Source organism: Taeniopygia guttata, chromosome 2 (assembly GCF_048771995.1).
Source record: "Taeniopygia guttata chromosome 2, bTaeGut7.mat, whole genome shotgun sequence".
NCBI classification, from domain to species: domain Eukaryota; kingdom Metazoa; phylum Chordata; class Aves; order Passeriformes; family Estrildidae; genus Taeniopygia; species Taeniopygia guttata.
Window position 1 is genome coordinate 137,443,071 of NC_133026.1, and position 22,166 is coordinate 137,465,236.

The following is a 22,166-nucleotide window of genomic DNA, read 5'->3' on the forward strand; positions in this document are numbered from 1 at the left end:
TCAGAACTGGGTTGGAGGAGAGTTGTGGTTTAACTCCAGCTGGTAACTCAGACACATGCAGCCATTCACTCAACTTCCCCTGCGCTGGGATGGAGAGAATCGGAAGGGTGAAGTGAGAGAACTCATGGATTAAGATAAGGACAGTTTAATAAGGAAAGTAAAACGTGCAAAACACAAGCAAAGCAAAACACAAGCAGTGCAGAAATAGGAATTCATTCACAGCTTCCCATGGACCGGCCACCCCCAGGAAAGCAGAGCTCCATCAGGTGTAATGGTGACTTGGGAACACAAATACCACTCCAAATGTCCTCCCACCTCTTTCCCAGCTTATATGCTAAGCGTGATGCCATATGCTATGGAATATCTTGGGTCAGTTGGAATCAGCTGCGCTGCCTGTGTCCCCTCCAACTTCTTGTGTCCTCCCTGCCTACTTGCTGGTGAGATGAGAAGCAGAAAATGCCTTGACCCTGTGTAAGCACTGCTCAGCAATAACAAAAACATCTCGGCACTTATGCACAAATCCAAAAATACAGCTACTGTGAAGAAAACGTAAGTACCCCATCCTAAAGCAGCACAAGGAGAGTTTCTAAAATAGTTTCAAGTACCTGATTTTCTATAATAGCAATTGCTCCCTATGCCTTCTTATAATGTTTGGTGGCATTACAGTCTGAAGTGAGTGACCGAAATGACAATAGAAAGATGTGCAGTATAGCACATGCTGTGGCATCAGTGTGCTCTCACAGTATTCTCAGTCATCTCTTGTCAGATTTTTAACTTTTCTCAATGCATTTCTTCTTAACTGAGATGTTCTTAAAAGGAAAGCTTTCTGCTTCGTGACCTACATGGGTTTAAACTGTGTGTTCTAGACAGTTCTTCAGTATATCATGCATTTGAAAAGTAGTTCTTGTGCATTGTCTGCACAAGTTCTTGAATGTCTGGAGTATTTAGCTATAATCTGTGATGCTTTCTGTTGGCTTTTCAAATTATATAGACAGTTGTTTCACAGAGTTTGAGAAACAGCTTGAGTGATGGGAGTTGGCCAGTCTTAGCAGACTCTGCAGGGTCACACCTGGCCAGCACAGAGAGGTGCATGGTGTGCTCTGTACTTGCAGCACAGGACATTGCTGCAGCCCCAGCCCAGGCCTTCCTCGCAGGACAGCTGTTAGGAGCAGGCTGTGCCTGCATTGTTCTGTATGAGACCATAAGCATCTTTGGAACAGACTGAGAGAGACAGAAGCAGGGCAGAAGGGCAGGGCAGAAGATGAAAGCTTTAACTGAAATTTAAAACAGTCATGCTCATCGTGATGTTGTTTCCACATTGATTGCTGGAGTTCTGAGGAGAAATTTAGTAACTCCTAGAAATAGCTTAATGCAGCATATTTGACACCTTTCTCAAGCTGTCATAGTCCCTGTACCGTCACTTCTTTGGGTACAGTCCCATATTAATGTATTTTTTCTTCCCATTCCTCCATAAATATTGCTTATATTTCTTCCCCCTCCCGAAACCCAACCACAGACATCACTGTAAGTGATGTAAATAAAATTTGGAGCAGAGGTGGTTTGCCATCAAAATCTCATTATGAGTCAAAAGTATATTAAAGCCCAAAAACTTTACTAAAAATATTGTTTTAAAAACAGAGCAGAAAACACTCTAATTATTTACAGCAGTCCCTTTCAGTGTCATTGAAACACAAAGCTGAAATTCACCTTTTTTAAAGACTGTGAACAGACACAAATATAATTTCTATAAAAAAAAGAGAATATTTTAACAGTCATCTAAAGACTCCCACCTTAAGGAATTTAAAACAGCATTTATCTGTTTCCTTAGCATTTGAACAAAACTGACTCGTGGTGCTGCCATTGGGAAGAACTGGAATACAAAGGGAGTGAGCTCTTAAGAGAAAAACTGTAAAATGTATGTGTCGTACGTATACACGCAACTCTCCTATGGTAAGTAATTTGTCTGTGAGCTTTGGGAGAGAGCTCCCACCCAGGCAACAAGCAGAGGCTATCGGAACATGTGTTTCAACGCTTTGCAGTTTGAAAGAGAAGCCCAGCTAGTTTCCAAGGGGAGCAAGTCCAGCAGGGCAAAGCTGAGCGGCTGTGTTTGTGCCGGTACATCAGTAACCCGGGGAGCAGCCCAGGATGGTTTTGCTCTAGGGTTAGACAGACTGGATTCAGTTTTCAAACTACAGAAGCCAGAAGTAAATCAAAAGGAGCTTGACCAAAAACTTCTTTGGGGCTATTGATTTCCTCTTTTCTCAGACACTAAAAAAATATACCCCAAATTCTAGGCAGCAGCTCACTAAGTCTTTTTTTTTCTTTAAAAAGACAGGGAAATAACCAGTGTTATACAATACAATGTATGCTACGTGTGCAGAGTAAGGAGGAAGAAAACAATCAGCCACAGTCTGCAGGGCATTCATGTTGAATTTAGGATGGAGTCTCACCTACAGTCAGCAGAGGATATTTACCTAGACTGCCTGCCAATTCAATTGGCTGGATTTATATATTAGTGTGATTCGGTACTGTGCAACAAATCACTCCCTGGGCATCTGTTAATGACACTAAATAGATGAGTTAATTAGAAGTTTCTGGAACCTCGGATGCTTATGAACCATTAAAGTAAATATGAATATGGTATGACTTGAGGAATAAATACATTCTGGTGGTGAAAATAAAATAGGATGTCCAGATCAGTCCTGCTCATTTGTTTTCAGCTACACTGATACAGTGTGAATGACTTCTCCATCAGCTTTATAGTGCTCCTGGAGTTTCTCGAACATGTTCTGTCAGATACAAGATGAAGAACATCGGAACAATACTATTATTTATATTCACTGCATCTTTCATATAGAAGTTTCACAAACAGCCACTGTATATTTCATACCTCTGTGTGGGCGTAATATCTCACACAGGGAGCAGCTAGAGATACGAGAATGAACAAATAAGAGCCCCAGCAGGTGTTATCATTTACAATTTAAGGGAGAAAAATTGCAGTGTTCCAAGAGAGAATGACAGAAAGCAAAAGTTTTTGTACCCGGAGAGTCAGGAGTGAGAGAGATACTGCACCTTGTGATTTAGGAACGGCCTAACTAATGCCAGGAAAGGGGCTTGTGATGTATTTCTGGTAATTATTATGTCTGTGCACTCCAAGCCCCAGATTTGTCTCAGAGAGCTCAGCTGTCTGCATAGAGACAGTCATTTTGTAAAAGTTGCTACAGCTTGTTATAGAAGAGACAGGCTGGGCTCCCTCAGGGGGACTTTGTTTTCTGATTTCTTCTCCTGCAGTTGAGAGGGAGAGCATGCAGCTGTGCTTTGTGTATGGAGACAGGGAAACAACGAAGCTGTTAACAAGGGTCCAATTAAAAACAACCCAGAGCCGAGAGCTGGAAGAAAGAAAAAAGACAATATATTAGTCACTGAGATTTAAAGAAACCAAGGAAGAGCTAAAGAAATATATATGAGGGTTTCACAGTGTTAACTGGAGAAAAGAATTGGTCAGCAGTGAAAGGTGAACCAGAAATGTCTCAGCAGTCAAGGAGTGCAGGGAACACAAGTTTTTTAAAAAAATCTTTCTAATTACCTTAAGAAAACCCCATTCCCCTTTGTGGCTCAGTTTCTGTCCAAAACAGCAAGCTTAACTGACTCACGGATCTGCTTACAGATCCTGCGCTGATAGCCCAGGAAGTCCTGCAGAACGTCAGTCTCATGCCACCAAACACTTTTTATCTTTCTGGTTTTTCAATATCACTCACTTTGCAGCACTGCAGGTTTGCAGCCAAAGCATTCTGCTGTAGAGTTTGCCTTACCTTGCACGTGGCTCACTGCCCAGCACACAGATATTACATCCAGGAGCAACCCTACTCATGCCATTACTGATAGGGTTAATTGCTCCTTAGGGTACTCACAGCAATACTCTGGGATAGCCAGCCAACAGTTCTGGCATGTTATGGGCTCCTTTTAAAGTCTAATCCCCTTCCAAGAACTCAGTAGGGGACCTCAAAAGTTTCTTGTTGCAGTCTTGACTTATGGTTGATCCAGAATTATCTTATTGCCATATTAATTCCTCTGGGGCCAAAGATGCTACTGATCTGACTCTTCAGGGTGGATACTCTTTCAGATTGTCTTGGAGAAACACAGGAAAATTTTCACTTTGTGAATTGGCACTCACTTTGACAGCCAGGTTTTCAGAAAAAAACAAAGAGAACAAACACTTTCTAGAATTCCTGGCTCCCCCTTTCCACCCTGACCTTTCTTTCAGCTTTGAAAAATACAAGCAGGGCTGTTCTAGGATGGTCCAAAAATCTGTCTCAGCCAGCAGGACGCCTCCAATAGTGGCTGAATGTTGTTCTCAGGAGTAGAATGAAAATTGACAAAACATCCTCTTGGTGCTTCCCCAAATGACTTTCCAACTTTCTGACAATTTATTAGGGAGTTCCTGACACAAGAAAAATATTTTGTTTTTAACAGCAGACAATGAATTTCTGTTTCACTAATTTGTTCAATCTCTCCTTGAAACCATGCAAACTTTAAACCTCTAATTTTCTGTGGCAAGGAGTTGCATAACCTGAACACATCTTATGAAAAATACTTTCATGTGTCAATTAAGAATCTGCTGCCTACCAGCTGGCCCTTATAACAGGTAACAGGTAGAAATTTAAGGAGTCATTCCTTAGTCATCCTTCCCATGCCACTTGTGCCTGAATAGACATCTGTGATATTTCCTCTCATTCATCTCTTTTCCAAGCTGAAGTGTCTTTGGCCTCACAAACAGCAGTACCTAAAACAAAAGCAGATTTCAGCTTAGTCAGGCACACTTGAGAAAACCACAGTCTCTGCCTTCAGATGGATGTTCTTCAAGGAAGAGTGCGTACAGGAAGAGTCTTGTGGGAAAAGGTGAAGGACAGGAACTCTGCATTCAGCTCTTTGTTTGTCACAGACTCCAAGCATGCTTGAGCTGAATGCCACTGCCCTTGAACATGCTTGGGCTTCTTGCCTGTGGAATGACAGTGAATTCACTTCCCTGACTCCCAAGCTTTCCAGAGAATGGCATTCACAACTCAACTGGCTACTGTGCTTATACTGTTCTAAGAGCCCAGTCTTCACCAAATACACAATAAATCCTAAATATAACTCAGCTGCACACTAGGCTTAGGATTGTATCCCTGTACCCTAATATTAAGATGTAAGTGATAATTTGAATAAGGCAGAATCACAGAACAGCCCAGGTTGGAAGGGACCTTGAAAGATCATTTGGTACAACCTTTCATAAAAGAGAGAGATTAAATTTTATTATCTAGCACCCTGCTCAATGATGTCTGAAAAACCTCCAGTAATGGGGACTCCACCCCATCCCTGGGGAGGTTGTTTCACTGAATGATTGATCTTTGTGTAAAAAATGTCTTTCTTATGTTGATATGAACCTTCTGCCAGTGACACTTGTTCATGTTGCCCCTTGTATTCTCCATGTGGATCTTTGTGAAGAGGCAGTGTCCTCTTGTAGTCACCCTTTAAGCACAGTGATGATGTGACTTTCCCTAAGCCTTCTCCAGGGAAAAAAGACCTAACTCCTTCAGTCTTCCCTCATGGAGCAGGTTCTTAAGCTCTCTGACAATCTTCATGGCCCCTCTTTGGACCCTCCCCAGTCTGCTTACATCTTTCTTGAAATGTGGGGGCCAGAACAATACACACTACTCCAAGTGCAGCCTGACAAGCACTGAGTGAGATGGTCAAGTCCCTACCACTGCAAGTTAAGCCCCTGCAGATGCAGCCCAGGATCCAATTTACCTTTGTGGCTGCAGCCACACAGACTGCTGATTTGTGGTCAGCTTGTCATCCACCCCCAGGTCCCTTTCAGTGATATTGCTCCCCAAGCACAGATCCTGGCCTGTTCTGGGTTCTTTGGTTATGTTGTCCCAGGTGCAGGACCTTGCACTCCTTAAACTACATCCATTTCTTGCTCTTCTGCTCTCCCAGCCTGCCCAGGTCTCTCTGAGATGCCTCTTCCTTCTGACATGTCCCACTCACCACCTAGTTTGGTGTCATCAGTAAACTTGTGGAGGCTGCTTTCAGTCCCATCATTCAAATGGGGACTGAATTTATGAAGATGTTCAGCACCATGAGGCCCAGTGTCAATCCCTGGGGGATCCACCCTTGATTTCCATTACTTTTCAATTATTATAGATAGTGGCCTTGCACTGAGAAGTAGCTAATTTCCCTGCCATGTTTAGCAATGGTCCTGTGTCTTACCTTATTGGTTATGTGTCTGAAGACACATTTTTTGTTCTTCTTGACATCTCTGGCTAATTTCAGGTCTAGCCAAGCTTTAGCATTCTTGACTATCTCTCTGCATGCCCTGCCATGGTTCTTGTGGTCCTCAAAGGCTTCATGGCTACATGTCCATAGACAGAATCTTCCCTCAAGTTCCATGTTTGTATTTTTATCCCACTTGTAGGCCTTGCCTCTCAGTATGCATAATGACTTTTCAGAATATGAGTTGCCTGCTCATATTAGATTTTTTTATTAATTAAACTGGATATTTAAAAAAAGGAGTTCTGCATCATCATTAGAATGCCCACAGAACTGCAGTGTTTCTTTTTTCTTTGTGTAGTAAAGAAGTCAAATTTATTGTTGTCCTAAACACAAAGAACACCTCTGGTGTTAAGCTTGACTCAGAGATAAATTTGCACAAAGATTGGTGCTATCAGAACCCAGGCAGGCCTGCCAAGCTTCTGAGAAGAATATAGTAAAATTAAAATGGGGATATGGCATTCAAACAAATCACTGCATTATGCAGACAGTGTAATTTTCTTCCATGTATTTGGTTTCTTGTGATTTCTGGGGGACTTGTTTTCAAGTCTGTATTTACTTCTTAATGATAGTGAGAACTAGAACATTGTTATTACATATGCTTGACAATATAAAAATGGTAGACAATTAGCTTCAGTTATGTAGAGTATCTATCTGAGGGCTGTTTAATTTATTAGATTTTTACTCTGTGTGCAATGGATTAGGAAATGGTAGAAATAAGGCTGTATAATTAACCTGAAAAAAAATCTTGTTTCCTCCCCCCACTCCTTCCTTTTCAACTAGTAAGATTTTTAATTTTTTTTTTTAGGGTTGTTGTTGCTGTTGTTATTATTTTTAACTTATTTAATTATGTACTTAAGAATAATTTTTGGTGGGCACTTGCCAGTTTACTAATAGTCACTGCCCACTACCTGATGGTGTCAACAAACACACCATCTGTTCACTTGTGCCTTCCAGAACTCTCTGAAGTAGCTAGCTGACTCAAGCTGCAGGTGGTGGGATTGCTCAAAATACATAATTACCAAACTTCTAAGTAGCAAAACTTTTTTTCATGTATACTTTTAAAAAATCACACTTGATTTTAAGGCTTTCTCAACTTCCCTCCAGTTATACACAAGCTTCCCTCCACCACAAACATATCTGATAGCATTATTCTGAAGAAGAAGGCTAATGCTCTCTTTCACATTTTTTACTGAAGGATTTCTCAGCATGTTTTTTTTCCTGGCCAGAACTGTATATCCCAGTCCCTGGACACATTTCTCTTGACATTATGCTCACCTGCGCCACTTTTTTTCTATATTTGAGTGTGTCCTGATGGGACACACTCAAATATACAAAAGGTATGAGTGGGTCAACCTTCCAGCAGATTGTGGACGGGAGACTGGATCTCAAAGCCACAAGCCCTCGTGGAGGACAGTGCTTTAGGCTTGGCTCTTTTGTGGCTGCTGTGCCCTTCCCTTTGGTTACTAATGAATTAATCCCTGTGCTGGAACATGTTCAGAACAGAAATCTCAGCAGGTTACAATAATAATAAAAACAATATTCTATCAAAAGAGGAAATGAAGCAATATTCATGATAGTGGATATCTCTACAGGCTTTTACTTGAATTCTCTGAAACAGCTAGTGTTATTTCTGTGACTGAAGATTAATTTCTGTGCCATTATTAAATGTAACCCTTGAGGAATTAATTGCATATGTATCTCATATTGAAGTCCTATTTATATGATCAAGCAATATGGAACAGATAAGCCCCTTCTTGGGAAACCTCTGCTGCTTGACAATGTTTGCCTTTGCCTCAGACAGGTTATGCCCCCCGGGACCCCAGGAGCTCACTAAAGCACCATTTGTAATGCAGCGTGACAAATCCCGGAGCCAGGGCGATAATCTCTGCAAACTCTGTACAAACAGTCCCTGCGCCTCAGCAAAAGTGATTAATGGGCTCTGCGGAATCAGCGCACGGCCCTCTGCATTAATTACTTGTGAAGGACGCTAACTGGGAAACCGGAGGCAGCGCAGGGTGCGGGGAGGCCGCGGGCGGCCCCGCTCCGCTGTGCGGGGAAGGGCGGCGGGGCAGCCCGAGCTCCAGGGCCGGCTCGGGGCCGGGCTGGGGTCCCGGGGCCAGGCTGGGGTCCCGGTGCCGGGCTGGGGTCCCGGAGCCGGGCTGGGGTCCCGGGCCCGGGCTGGGGTCCCAGGCCCCGCTCGCAGGCAGCGGGGACGGCTTGGCCTGGGTGGGCCGGGCCGGGCCGGGCACTAAAGCGCAGCTCCGCTCCCCACACATTCCTTGTGCCCCGCTCCCACTGGGGCTGCGGCTGAGGGAGAACCTCCGCCGAGCCCGGCTCTGGAGTGGGCTCAGGGAGAGCAGCCGAGGGACCGGCTGGAGGGGACGTGCGCCTTCAGGAGTGACCTCTCTGCCATAACTGCTGTGATTTTAAATGCACAGGCCCTTTGTGAATTATTGCAGCTCTGCTGCAACGATTGAAACTGTGCCAGTTTATCTCCAGGGAAGATCTAAGCCTAAACGTTTTACACAGAAAGAAAAGATGAAGAGAGAAGCATGTATTTATCTTTCCAGGATGTTCTCTGGGCTTCATCCAAGGCGAAAATGTCTACATCTTGTCTCAAGTCCTTCAAATCCCAGCTAGGGGATTCTGGTTAGAGACCCCCATGGAAAAGTCTTAATGAATTTACCATGCATTTTTTCTAATTCATTAAAAATATGTCAAATTCAGTGAAGTGCACTAACCTGCCTGTATATTTTCCCTTCTCCCACAGAAGTCTGTGACAATAGTACCATGGCCTTCCTGGCCCTCTGGAGTTACTCAGTGGTGGCAGAGCCCCGGCTGCTCTGCCAGGTGCGATGAGTTTGTGCCCTGCTGGCTGAACCCCCAGTCCTTAGACCATAAGGACCATATTTCAGCTGGAGGAAATAATTTGTTTTTACTGACTGTTTGGTGTGGTCCAGTGACCCTAGATGACTTCACTGCGCTTGGACAGGAACAACATCAACATTGATTGTACTACATCGGGGGAGAGCCATCCTGACTAGGATTTGACCCTCCATCTTGTAATAACCTGTGCTGATTGAACCTTTCCTGACCCTATGTTATATACACGAAAACAAAAACAGAAGTATCTTTTCCACTTTACATGTGAGGGATAAGAATTACAGCATTTTGGTTCCCTTATCTTGTGTTGATCATAATATCCTAATCCATTCTTGAAAAGTGTGTTCCTCTGACAGTCACCCTCCTAACTGAAGCAATACACCAAAAAGGACAAGCATAGGAAAAAATACCTACAGGGACACTTTGCATAGTAGCATGCTTGAGTAACAGAGGGGTTTGAAACATGGGTAAAAAACAGAACAATTTCACGTTTTCTCAAAGCACCCACCACCCATAAGGTGTAACTTGGCATTACACCTGATTTCTGAAGGAACTTGTCTGAGTGAGAGCTAGAAACTCAAAAGCTTACAAATCAGATGTGAAGATAGTGCTAAAAATCCTACAAGCTGTCTGCCAGAAAGTATCTTTAAAAATGTGTCTCTCCAGAGACTCTCTTACCAGTGAAGCCTGAATTAAATTTCCACTGGTAAAAATTCACTCTTTTCCTTGAATTACTCTGTATTGACAAGGAAGTGCTTGAAATGTTTGGAAAATAGCATGGCATCTGGTTTTACAGAGTATAGCCTCCTGAAATTGCCTGGATAAAGACAGGGCAGCAAGTCACAGACTAAGGAGGCTTAGGTCTCTCTTCTGAGAAATAAGACAGCTTGAGTTTTAAAGGGGCTTTAAATAAAACAAGCAATAAAACAAAGTCATTATTTCAAATAGTTCTGAAGTTCTGCCACATATTTGGCTAATCAGTGGGCAGTGATTAGATCAGTGGGCACAGAGCGCAGGGACAGCAGGTCCGTGTAGGGGCACTTAGTCCAGGTATGGAGGGAGGATGTTCTGTGGCATCCATGTGAGTGGCTTTCCATGTGCCACAAACAGCTAGATGGACATTTTGTACCGGAATAGCAAATTCAGAGTCATGGATATAATCAAGGAAAGTGTCTTTAATCACAGGTAATTTTTCCACTTCCGAAGCCACTCAGCTGGAGTCATTGCTACAGGATGTTTAGCTCTGTGCTGGAATAGCCTTTCCACAAAGCAGATGGGTTGTGAGAGCAGTACCTGGCAATTTGCTGATGGGAAGAAGTGCTTGGAGAGGGGAAAGAGCAGATAGCCTGGGGGCAGTGGGTGCTCTTAGTAACATTTATTTTGCAACTCATGGACCTCATGAACTCATCTTTGGGAAGTTTTTAGCTTTTGTGGTACTTGGAGAGAGCAGTTAACCCAAAACCACTGGCAGCAGCTCAGCATGAAGAGGCCATGTTAAAGAGGGACCTTTGAGAACTCTCTAAATCAGATTTCCTCAAAGTGAAACAGGATGGGATTGCAATGTCTCCTTGGCATGGCCCTGAAACCAAAATGATTTTTAAATTACTAAATAGTTTCATGAGTTGGTTAGACTACAGCCTGAACCAGAGATGGAGAGGAATCTGCCTTTTCCTTGAATTCTGCTCCTTTTTCTCACGAGAGCTAACAGGACTAACATAAAGTAATTCCTTTCACTGCCAACCTCCAGTTTGATTACTCACTGCATTAATTTACCAATGCCGTGATTCGAACCCCTTGGTTTATTGATTTAGTCTTAATAGGAACACTGATACAATCATGAGATTGGTCAGGTTTTAATTAACTTTGCAAAACTGTAGCAGATTTACCCTTGCTGCCTTAAAAATGAACTCCCTTGCTTATTCTTTTCAATAAAACCCATTTCAATAAAATCTGCCACGCTGGTTTATTGTGTCAGGCAGCTCCAGGCAACTAGTGATAGGACAAGAGGACACAGGCTGCATCAGAGAAGGTTTAGTTTGGACATTAGGAAGAAGTTCTTCACAGGAAGGGCGATCGGGCATTGGAATGGGCTGCCTAGGGAGGTGGTAGAATCACCATCCTTGGAGGTTGTTTAAGGAAAGATTGGATGTGGTACTCAGTGCCATGGTCTTGTTGACAAGATGATGTTTAGTCATAGGCTGAACTTGATGAGGTCTCAAAGGTTTTTTCCAACCTAGTTGAATCTGTGATTCTGTGATTCTATGAATCAGAAATGCACATACAGAAGTGTCCACTGAACTCTTCCTTCAGATTAGGATGAATCCATCCTATACACAGAAAGCAGGAAAAGCACAGAAGGCAGCATGGAAAATGAAGCTGAGTAGAGAAAAATGACCTTTTTTTCCTCATACCATTTATTTTTCCAGTAACATACTATTCAATCTCATAATGATTTCTAACTTAATGACTGACAGGTGGAAAGGGTTCAAAAATATGACTTAGGCATGGATAATGACTTAGACCTGGTGTCTCACTGATAGATGAATTTTCAGGTGTCAGACTATTCAGTAGGGTGACTTTAAATAATGCTTATTTGTACAGTACCTTACAGTCTGCTCTGCCCTCTGTCACATTTGATAAGGAAATAGTCCATTTAGTGTATTGAGATTTCAAATGCAAGCCTCTGCAGAGGGTGATCATACATTCTTAGGGCATTTTCCATCCTGGCTATCTGATGCTATTATTGAACTTTGCAATTTGTTGCCCATGTTTTTTGTAGCGTGATCATACCTTTTCTTCTTTCTCAGCACTCTTTCTGTTCACTGTTGCTCACAGAAATCTCCAAGACTGGTGCCCCAGTACAAAGTAAGGCTGCACAGCCCAGACTTAGACAGGAAGCTCCTACACTTCATCCAGACCTGTGGGCTTCATATCTTAGAAGGAAGCTCCTAGACTTACTGTGGGCACTCTCAAAAACCTCTGGTTTTCTCTTTCAGTTTCCCAAGCCCTACAGGTGTCATATTTACATCTGTTACTCTTTTTTATTTGAACCAGAGCCAAAACAACTAACCACAGGCTGAATATTTGTACTTGTAGATGATAAACCCTATGAGTTGGTTCTTCAATGTGATTTTCTGAATGAAAAAATGCATTAAAAGAAGGGGATAAAGGGTCTATTATCGGCCAGGAAAAAGTAGGATGTCTCTAAATGAAAAGATTGGTAGAAAAGAATCAGAAATTAAGGGAATGTTCATGCATCGCAATTTCAGTCTCCAAAGCTACAAGTAAGAAAATGAACCACATCTCAATGATCTGTAAAAGAAACTGGGGTATTGACTACTACAAGCTTGAAGCTGATCTAATGATATCATTCCAAGAGATGTGAGCAAACAGCTGGAAGAAGGAAACTGATGGTAAAAAGACCCTGGGATAAATTGCTCATCAAAGTAACAGCAGCTGCAGAAATATGTCAAATTTGTTCAAGTTTCAACAAGAATAGATGACTGCTGACCACTGTGTGCAAAGGAAAAGGTGGCTGCCAAAAACAGTCAGAGGTTATTAGCCATGAAACATCCACAGCATCAACAAAGCAGATCCTCTCTTCTCAGTAGCTCTCACTGGGACTTTTGCCACTTCTGGGAGCTTGTAGAATGGAGGAGAACCAGTGGCTGGAGGTTTTGCTGATCTGCACATTAACACAGAAGAAACCCTCAACTGATGACAAGGCTGCTCCCTGCTGGTCCTGTTGTCATAGCTGAGATGCACTGGGAACTTCTGAGACCTGCCCCAGGACTCTGCTGGTTCAGCGGGTGATGGGGAAGTGTCATGGTTTAACCCCAGCTGGCAACTCAGCCCCACACAGCCACGCAATCAACCCCCCTGGTGGGATGGTGGAAAGAACAGGAAGTGTTAAAGTGAGAAATCTTGTATGGATTGAGACAAAGACCATTTTATAGGTAAAGCAAAACTGTGCACAAAACAAGGAATTGATTCACACCTTCCCATGGGCAGGTGGGTGTTCAGATATTCCCAGGAAAGCAGGGCTCCTTCACACATAACAGTGACTTGACAAATGCCACCATTCTGAATGTTCCCTCCTTGCTTCTTTCCCCCCAACTTTGTACAGTGCTGGTGACACCATATGTTACGGAATATCGCTTGGGTCAGTCGGGATCAGCTGTCCCAGCTTTTTCCCCTCCCAAATCCTTGTGCAACCCCAGCCTCCTTGCTGAGTTTTGTTTTACTGTCTTTGATGTGCTACTGTAATGTTGTCAATAACTGAGCTAATTTTTTATGCAAAATACACTCCTACTAATGGAAATATTGCATTTATCATCATTATCATGCTTTTTTCAGTTTTCAAACTTATGCTGCTGAGAGAGCTCTGAGGTAATCCTGTGTATCTTGAGAGTGGGACAGAGAAAACAGGAAGGCCACAGCAAGGTCCTTGCTCACCCACTCATCCCTCCACACATCCATGCCTTTCCTGATAAAGTGCTTTACAAAGTAATACTTAAGACCAAAAAGATTAAGCTTTTGAAATGAAGGAAGCAGCTGAACAACAGCTTGGTGAGAAGTGGGTGAGCAGTAACTGGGGAAAAAAAATCCTGTTTAATATCATATACAATAAAGGATATTGTAGAAGACACATATTTTAAATACTGTACAGTTGACCACCAACAGCCTATTCACATATACACACAAGTCAATTAGATGATACTTAATTTTCTCTGTCTCTCACAGAAGAGTAAGAGGCTGGATCAACTCACTCAGAAGAAACATGATTCTCAAGAGTACCCAGAGCTTCAGTTCAAAGCTCAGATCAATAAAATATTCCTGTGCCCTAGAATAAAGACTTGTAAATATGTACTTGCCACCTGATTCTCTTTGTAATATAACCAGGGGGTATGTCTCAACAAGTGATAATTGGAAAACACCACATGTGAGAAATCACCTTCCTTCAGAAAAGAGACAGCCAAAAATAGAACTGAGCAGATCACAGCCCAGGGCACTCCAGGATCTTTCCACATGAATGAGAGCGAGTGAAAATGAAATGGCAGAATCAGAGCTGATGACAGCCTGTCTGCCTGCTAGATGTGACCTGAAAATGTATTTTATAACATTTTCATCTACTATCAGAATTCAGGCTGCATATCTTTGTTACCTGCACACAAACATTTTAGATGGAAACAGGTAGGTCTTCTTCTGGCCATGCCTTTTAGCAGGCATGAGATATCCCCAAACCCTTTGGCTTTATCTGTAGTATCTGCTATGCATCTTTCTGTGCCAAGAACTTGCATTTCACATTGAGCAAATAATTTTAGAAGTAATGAAACTGCCATTTCTGCCAGACATGAATGCTGTGCTAGCCCTGGCTTCCTGCTGGAAAGCAGAGTGCACTGTGCAGGTTGGAGCTTGGCTGGAAGAGGTGGACACAATGAGATTCAAAAAAGCAGTGGGGTTTTAAGAGCAGGAGACCAAACCAAGCATCTGTTTGGTTTGGTACCCACCTTTCAACAAGCACCAGGGCTGGGTGCCTCCAGGTTTGGGTTGGACAAAATATGTCAGGAATCTGAGGGTCTTCTTCCAGGAATGTGTCTGGACATCAGACTGACTACTACACAGGCATCTGTACATCAGGGTAATTTATTTCAGCATTAAGAGTATTTTTGTTTTGCTCCTGATAAAGTGTGAGGAGAATCATCAGAGAGGCATCAGAGACCCCTACCATACATAGCTTACCTGTATATCTGGATGGAAGCATAGTCCAAGGAAGCTGCAGTTTGTGTAAGGTTATTTTAAAGAATGAACAAACATCTCATCCAATCTCCTGCTCTTTGACAGCAGCCAGATCCATTTCTCTCTGGAGTTTTTCAGTGTAGCTGTTGAGCAGGACAGCCTGACTAGAAGAAATCTGAAGTTCAGGGTCAGAGGACAGGCTTCTGTTACAGCACATGTCCAACTAACCTGCCTTCACCACACCAATCACCTTCAGAGGAGGGGGACCATGGAGATTTCAACTGGACATGGAAATAGTAGGCAGACAGCAGCTACAATAGGACAACAAAACAGAAAAATAAAATAACAAACCATTGATCAGTGCTAAACCATAATATTCACCCAGCAGCCAATCCTGTGCCTAAATCTCTTCAGACAGCAAGTGGCTTCTGATTGCAACAGGCAATTTGTTCTGTCCTTTCTAAACCCCGAGAGTTACCACCATTTTTTTCTATCTTATTCAACATGCAAAAAATCAAGGGGTGGTCTTCCTTCTCTCTACTGGGGGTTTAATTATAATTTGGAACGTATAGTGCTTGTTAGATTTGTATTCCTGGGGAAAGAGATGCTTTTCTGTGCTCCTTTTTCCAGTAGGGGTCATGGTGTGGGTGGTGGGTCAGATGAGGAGGTCCCTGCTTGGACTCCCTCCTCCTCTGCCAGCTAAAGCAAAACAGCAGCACATAAGTATTAGAAAGGCAGGAGGTCAAAGCTGCACATTAAATTTATCACCAGGCTGTTATTTTTATATAGTTGGGTCATCCATCACAGGGATGTTTTCTCTAAATGGGTGAAGCGTGTGTCAAGCTGCCCTTACAGTTAAGGGCACATACAGAGGTAACACCTTGTCCTAATTTTTGCCAGAAATCTCCAAGTATGCTAAGAACAGAAGGAGATTTGTTTTTTCCACTTACTGTAGCTCCCTCTGTTTTTTAATAACCCTGCATTCAAGGTGGGATATGAATTAGATTCATTACATATCATTTATCAAGTTTGCAGTGATACGCATAAGCCATCCCTTTAGGGATGGGAAGTTCTGATACTGAGAGAAATAAAAGTTAATATCTACTTTGCTGGTGTAATGGAAAATGTTATTGCTTTCAGAAACATATTTCAAGTTGGGAGACAAGGGTTTTAGGCAGATCTTTTGGAGAAAATTGTTGTTTATTGAAAATGGATATAAAAGTAGATTAAGCCTCTTCCCATACATTAATGCAACATATTTTGGAGTGTTCCAAGAGGTCTTGCCAGCTTATGAAAAATCTGAGCTTGTATAACTAATAGTCAAGTTTACCAGGGGACATCCTACAGATAAGCCCAGTGTTTGCATTAAAGTAGCCTGAACACTGGGAAGTCTGTAAAACCAGGCAAAAGAAGATGAAACGATAATTTGAAAATCCATTAAAAAAATTGTATTACAAACACCCTGGCAAAAAATCTCAATTAGTGTAAAATGTTGTAGCAGCAGTAACTTCAGCAGACAAACTGGAGCTGATCTTTGAGACATAAGCACACTTTTGTCTTCTGCTTTTCTGGCAGTGTCTAGATAAACAGGTAATATTTGATACCATTGGCTAATAGTTAGGTAATGTCTCAGAGAAAAACACCATCCTCTGGTGTTAATGCTCTGCTTACTTGCCAAGGGACTTGCAAAGCAGAGAGGGCAGGACACCACCAGTGAACTTCAGTTGTGATGAGTCTCCTCCTTAGGCAGGATTCTCATCGCCAAGAGGGTCTGCGATATCCTTCTCAGTGCCATGAACGGATGCAGAGGTAGGTCCAGCACAGCTCTGAGTTGGGCTGTAGTTGGCACTACTGCTGAGGGAGTTGACTGTCCTGGATGCTGCTCTGGGATGGTGACAAAGTGCATCAGATCTGCATGAGCCTCCAGTAACAAACAGGCTGAGAAATGAGAGCTTCCAAAGGGTAATAGTGTCGTTCTGAGGAATATCAGGGAGTGTTGCTGTTTTTAATCTAGTACCATAAATAATGAAGTCCTTCACTATAGGAAAACTGTTACTTCTCCCCAGTGTTATTCTAAACAAATCTGTTCTGACAAATGTTCCTAATGCCCACCAATATGAACTCCTCTACACAGTTGTCCCAGCTCCAGTGCACACCAGTGCCACTGTCCTTGCCTCCATCCTGCAGGTCAGTCAGCATCTTCCTGTACTTCACACATGGCCAGTACATGAATGGCTCCCTCCCAGGCAGCTTCCTGACACAGCTGGATTGGAACTAGATGTTTTCCTCCCTGCTGCTCCTAAGACCAAAAGCACCTGGTTCTTCATGCATCCCCATGTTCCCAGACAACAGATTGCATTTTGTACCAGAGAACAGGCTGTGGAAAGAACACTCATGGAGGCTTTCAGCTTGATGGACAATAAGAAAAACTGGAATGTCACTTGAACAGTGCTTCCATTGAATCTACAAGAGAAAACTAGAGCCAGTGTTTTATATAGGAAAAATGCAGGAAAGAATTATTTTGTGCTACTGGAACTGGAATTGAGATCTTCTCTAAGCTAAGCAGTGCTGTGAATAACATATATGTGGCAAAAGTGACCTGGAATGGGAACTTGTGAGCATGGAGAGAGAAAAATAACCAGAAATGGTGGTAATAATAGAATCAGAATTATAGAATGGTTTATATTGGAAGGGACCTTAAACATCATCTCATTCCAACTCCCCTGCCATGGGCAGGGACACTTTCCAACTCAATGCCTTGTCCTGTTTGGCCTTGAATGCTTCCAAGGATGAGGTGTCCACAACTTCTCTGGGCAACCTGTCTCAGCACCCTCACAGTAAAGAATTTATTCCTTTTATATAATTCTACCACCCTTAGAAACACAGCTCCTTCATTAAGAATTTGGTGTCTCCTGTCACTGGGAGTTGCCATCACATTCTTAGTGTGTGGATGACCTTGGCCTCTGGGATTTCAAATGAGGACTCCAAAAAAGCTAATTAACCTAAATCAAAATCAAGCAACTGGACAATTACTTTCAAAGTTTTGTCACATACCTAAATTACATGGGAGCATTGTTTAGATGTGGTCTAACTAGCTGGGTAAAGAGACCTGTGAAAATTCTTTTGCCTAGAAGACATTTCAGATATGAGGATAGAAGAGAAAGGGAATAGAAAGTCTCAAAATCTGTTTTGTATACAATGAAACCTCTCTATGGCAAAGAAAGCATATGGTACGAATGCAGAAACTCATTAGAGCAGACCTTTGGGAGACACTATGATTAAGCAAAACAGAGCCAGATGAACATTTGAGAGAAACAACAAATTGCCAGTGCTGGAGAAAAATAACTGAAAGCCAAATGACTGCAGTTGCAAACTCACGAAAAGGATATTCAAGAATGTGATTTCTGGGAAAGACTTTTTCTGAGAAAAGTTTCTGGCTTTTTGAGACCAATCCAGACATGGAGGGAGTAGGTTAGCTCAGTCCTCAGTGGTGAAGCAGGAAGATATTTAGGTTGTTAGCAAGGAGCTGATGATATTTTTCTGTGAACTGTTTCCACTTCATAGTACTTTAAATATTTCAAGAATTTAAGAGCCTTCCCTGAGTTGCCCACCTTCTTCCTTCTTTTTACAGTGAGATCTAAAATTAAAATATCCTTGCAGAAATGTAATGAGGACAACTATCCTTTCCCTTCCAGAAGGGAATATGGAGTCACAACAAAAGATTTGACCTCACACACATCCTTCAGGCACCAGGAAATGAACTGCTTGCAACATTTTCTTGACTTTTTGCCCACTGTTGCATGGCTTTCATCAAGAACTCATACCTACCAGACAACTGAGCTTCTAAACCCTAAACCTGAAAAAGTTCTAATTTAGGTGATTGAAGGAAAAAAAATTATGGAGAAAATACAGTTTGTAGGGCACTATTTTAAATGCTAGCTGTTTCTACTACATTTAACAGGAATCTGTGACCTGGTTATAGGAGGACATGTTTTAAACATGAACAGACTACATTATGGTGATGGTTTACCAAATTATACATTCTGCAATCAAATATGTTGTGCTTGTTTACTATTTGTACCTTTTGGTTAAACTGAATTTCTCTATCTTGTGTTTGGAAGAGGATTCTTTTGAAAAACATTAATTAGAAGCTAAAGCTTCCAAATTATATATGGTTTTTATACTAGGTTTGTTCAATGACCTTCAAACACATTTTTTTTCTTTAAATGTCAGACCCAAGTTTACTGTAGCATTTTAAGTTACATTGGTGGATTTAAAACTTGGTGCCGACTTGATACTTCTCCATTGAAGTGGAAGAGAATCATAGATGAGCATTCATTATTCACATCTGTGTAACATTCAGGTAAAACCAGCTTGATTTTTGCTTAGAGTACCTTGTCCTGGTACTCTAGTCTAAGCCTTTTCCAAGTGACAAAGACCTGATTGTGCATCGATGACTTTGGTGCAAGGACTCTGTCCTAACTGTGAGGCTCCTGGTGAGAGATGATCTCTCCACCCTGCTCCTCACCTCTGCCACTGGCAGGTTGTGCTGTGATGGGGAGGAGCAGTGGCTGTCCTCTGCAGCTGTGATCTGCTTGAGGTGACAGGATGTAGGAGAGGAATGTCAGGCACACAGCTCAGCCCTCTTCACAGGGTTCTCACATGGGCTTCACCCTGGGTAGGCACAACTGGGCTTCCTAGTAGGACAGGCTGGGAAATTCCTCTGCTGGAGGGGAAGGAGGAGAGTGGAACTTCGTAGTCCAGGTGGCTTGCCAAGTGCTGTTCATGGAGAAGCGTTTACTCCTGTGTTCTTGCACAGTCTGCTTCTGTGGAGCTGGCAAACCCTGAATCCAAGGCTGCCAGGGAGCTCTTGGCATCTCACAGCTGACTACCAGACTTGGGGCCACTGCATAACAGCATCCATTTTCCCTTTGGGCAAAAGAACACTCCGGCCAAGGTTCTGACCTGTAGCCAGGAATGGTGTGTTTTATTCAGTCACTACACTACTGCAATCCAGCAGCTGTGGTCCCCTTCACACAGAGTGCTGCCTGCCTCAACCAGGCACAACCACCCATACCATGTCCCATTTTCTTCACAGATCACAAGTACTGCTTTGCCATTTACTCAGGCATTTTGATGCTTAGCTTCTCTTACCATAAGGAAAAAAGTGTCAAGTTCAAAAAATTACTGTTGTTTAGTTTTTAACTAAAACTACACACATTCATACAAAAATAGAAGTACCACTCTGAGGAGATAAGAGCATGTAACCATGAAAATCTAGAAAGAGTAGTCTGACCTTTCCTTCCAGTATGGTAAGCACGTTTTGGTTATGGTTTTCCAGTGATGATGCCTTATTTTGCATGTAAGGTAAGGGTGTGCTTTGCTTTGCAGTATATCTTGGTTCCAGAAATGTCATCACAAAATCACAGGATCAGTTTGGTTGGAAAAGATGTCTGAGATCATTGAGTCCAGCCTGTGATCAAACACCACCATGTGAACTAGACCACAGCATAAAGTGCCACATCCAGTCTTTTTTTACATACCTCTAGGGACTGTGACTTCATCACTTCCCTGGGCAACCCATTCCAATGTTTAATTACCCTTTCTGTCCTTCAATTGAAAATGTCTTGGCCCTCAAATTAGGCAGAAAACTTTGTTACTGCTAAAAAACTGGGCCTCAGGGACGATAGAAGCAGAGAGGGGTTTTGTGGAAAGACCACAGAGACAGCATGTTCATATTTGAACTCGTGATCTATTGAGCAGGTGGGAAACTTTCTCATATACTTGTCCCAGCAGCCAAACTGCAGGCTTTGTCTCTCATCCTGCTGAATCCACCTCCACAACTGGCAGACCTTATGTCTTCCCCACGTTGTTTGCAATGAAAACTCAACAGTTCTCTCACTTTCACTCCAGCCTTAGGGATTCAGAGTCCTATTGCTCCATTATACATATGCCCAGCACATCTGGCTGGGTTTCGTACCTGCTGTATTTCCCTCAGGGAATGAATGATCTGCATGCACATCACACTAAGCCACAAGGGTCCTTTCCTAATAGAAATGGCAGTACTAAGTCATAAGAATAAAGTGCCATAAATGCAGAATAATTGCATGTAAAGCTATATGTGCACCCCTCTTGCTGCACTTAACATTGCTCTCTGCAGAAGGCTCATCCTCCTCCTCCCCAGCTCTGTCTGTTGAGAGTAACATGCATCAGCCTCCAGGGAACAGCTCTGAGCAATCAGGTCAGGAGTACAAGTAAAGTCTTCCTGCACAGCTGTGTGCACAGGGGCCTGAGCTGCTTGCTCAGCTGTGCCTCACCAAAAGCAGCTCGTTGGTGATCAGCAGAACCTGCCCAGCACCTGCAATACTCCAATGGTCACATTGCCCTGCCAAGGGAATAACACAAGAGAGATGGGAATGATGGTAGTTTTGCTGCTGACATGAGAATGATTTAAATATTCCTGATAGATTCCTCTTGCATGTGGTAGGTCTGCTATTTTTGGGCTTGGTTTTTAAACTTTTTATCAGAGAGCCTGTGTATAATTCCATAGGCTCAGTGGTGAAAGCAAGAGATCCCAGAAGTCCCAGCCCAAACTCACACCCCAGGGAGCAACCTGCCACTGTTAATGAACTGGAACTGCTTCTTGCAGATGTGGAGATGCAACGTAGCACTGGAAAGCACTGGTGTCTCCTGCACTTACTTCAGTCTCGAGACATGATCAAGCCTGCAGCTTATGTTGCTAAGTAGCTGCCACTATACAAATCTTTGTGTGCCTTTTCCAGCTCATTGCTGCCCCCCTCAGCATCAGCAGGACTAGGTACAAGTTTGCATTAATGTAATTACAAAATGCAAAATGGTACCATTAGTTTATTTTCAGGGTCTCTCATTAGTTACTTGACCAGAGAAACATTCCTAGGTATCAAATTTGGCTTTGAAATCCAAATGCTAAGCTGCTTCTCTTTCTATTTTTTCTTATAACATTGACTGTGGTTTCTTATTCCTTAAACATCAGCATTTCTTTTGTTTTGGAGAATAGTCCCATAGTCAAGAAATATGAGAAGCAGCTTAATTTGTACAAAGACAAATTTAGCTGAACTTTTCTGCAAAAATGCTCAGCAGTGGAACGTTTTATGGTAATCTGATCTCTTCGTTTCAGAGTTCACAATCCAGTGTGATGTGTGGTACATGCTGCCGGTGAATTGACTGTGATTCTGGTTTCCTCTCCAGTA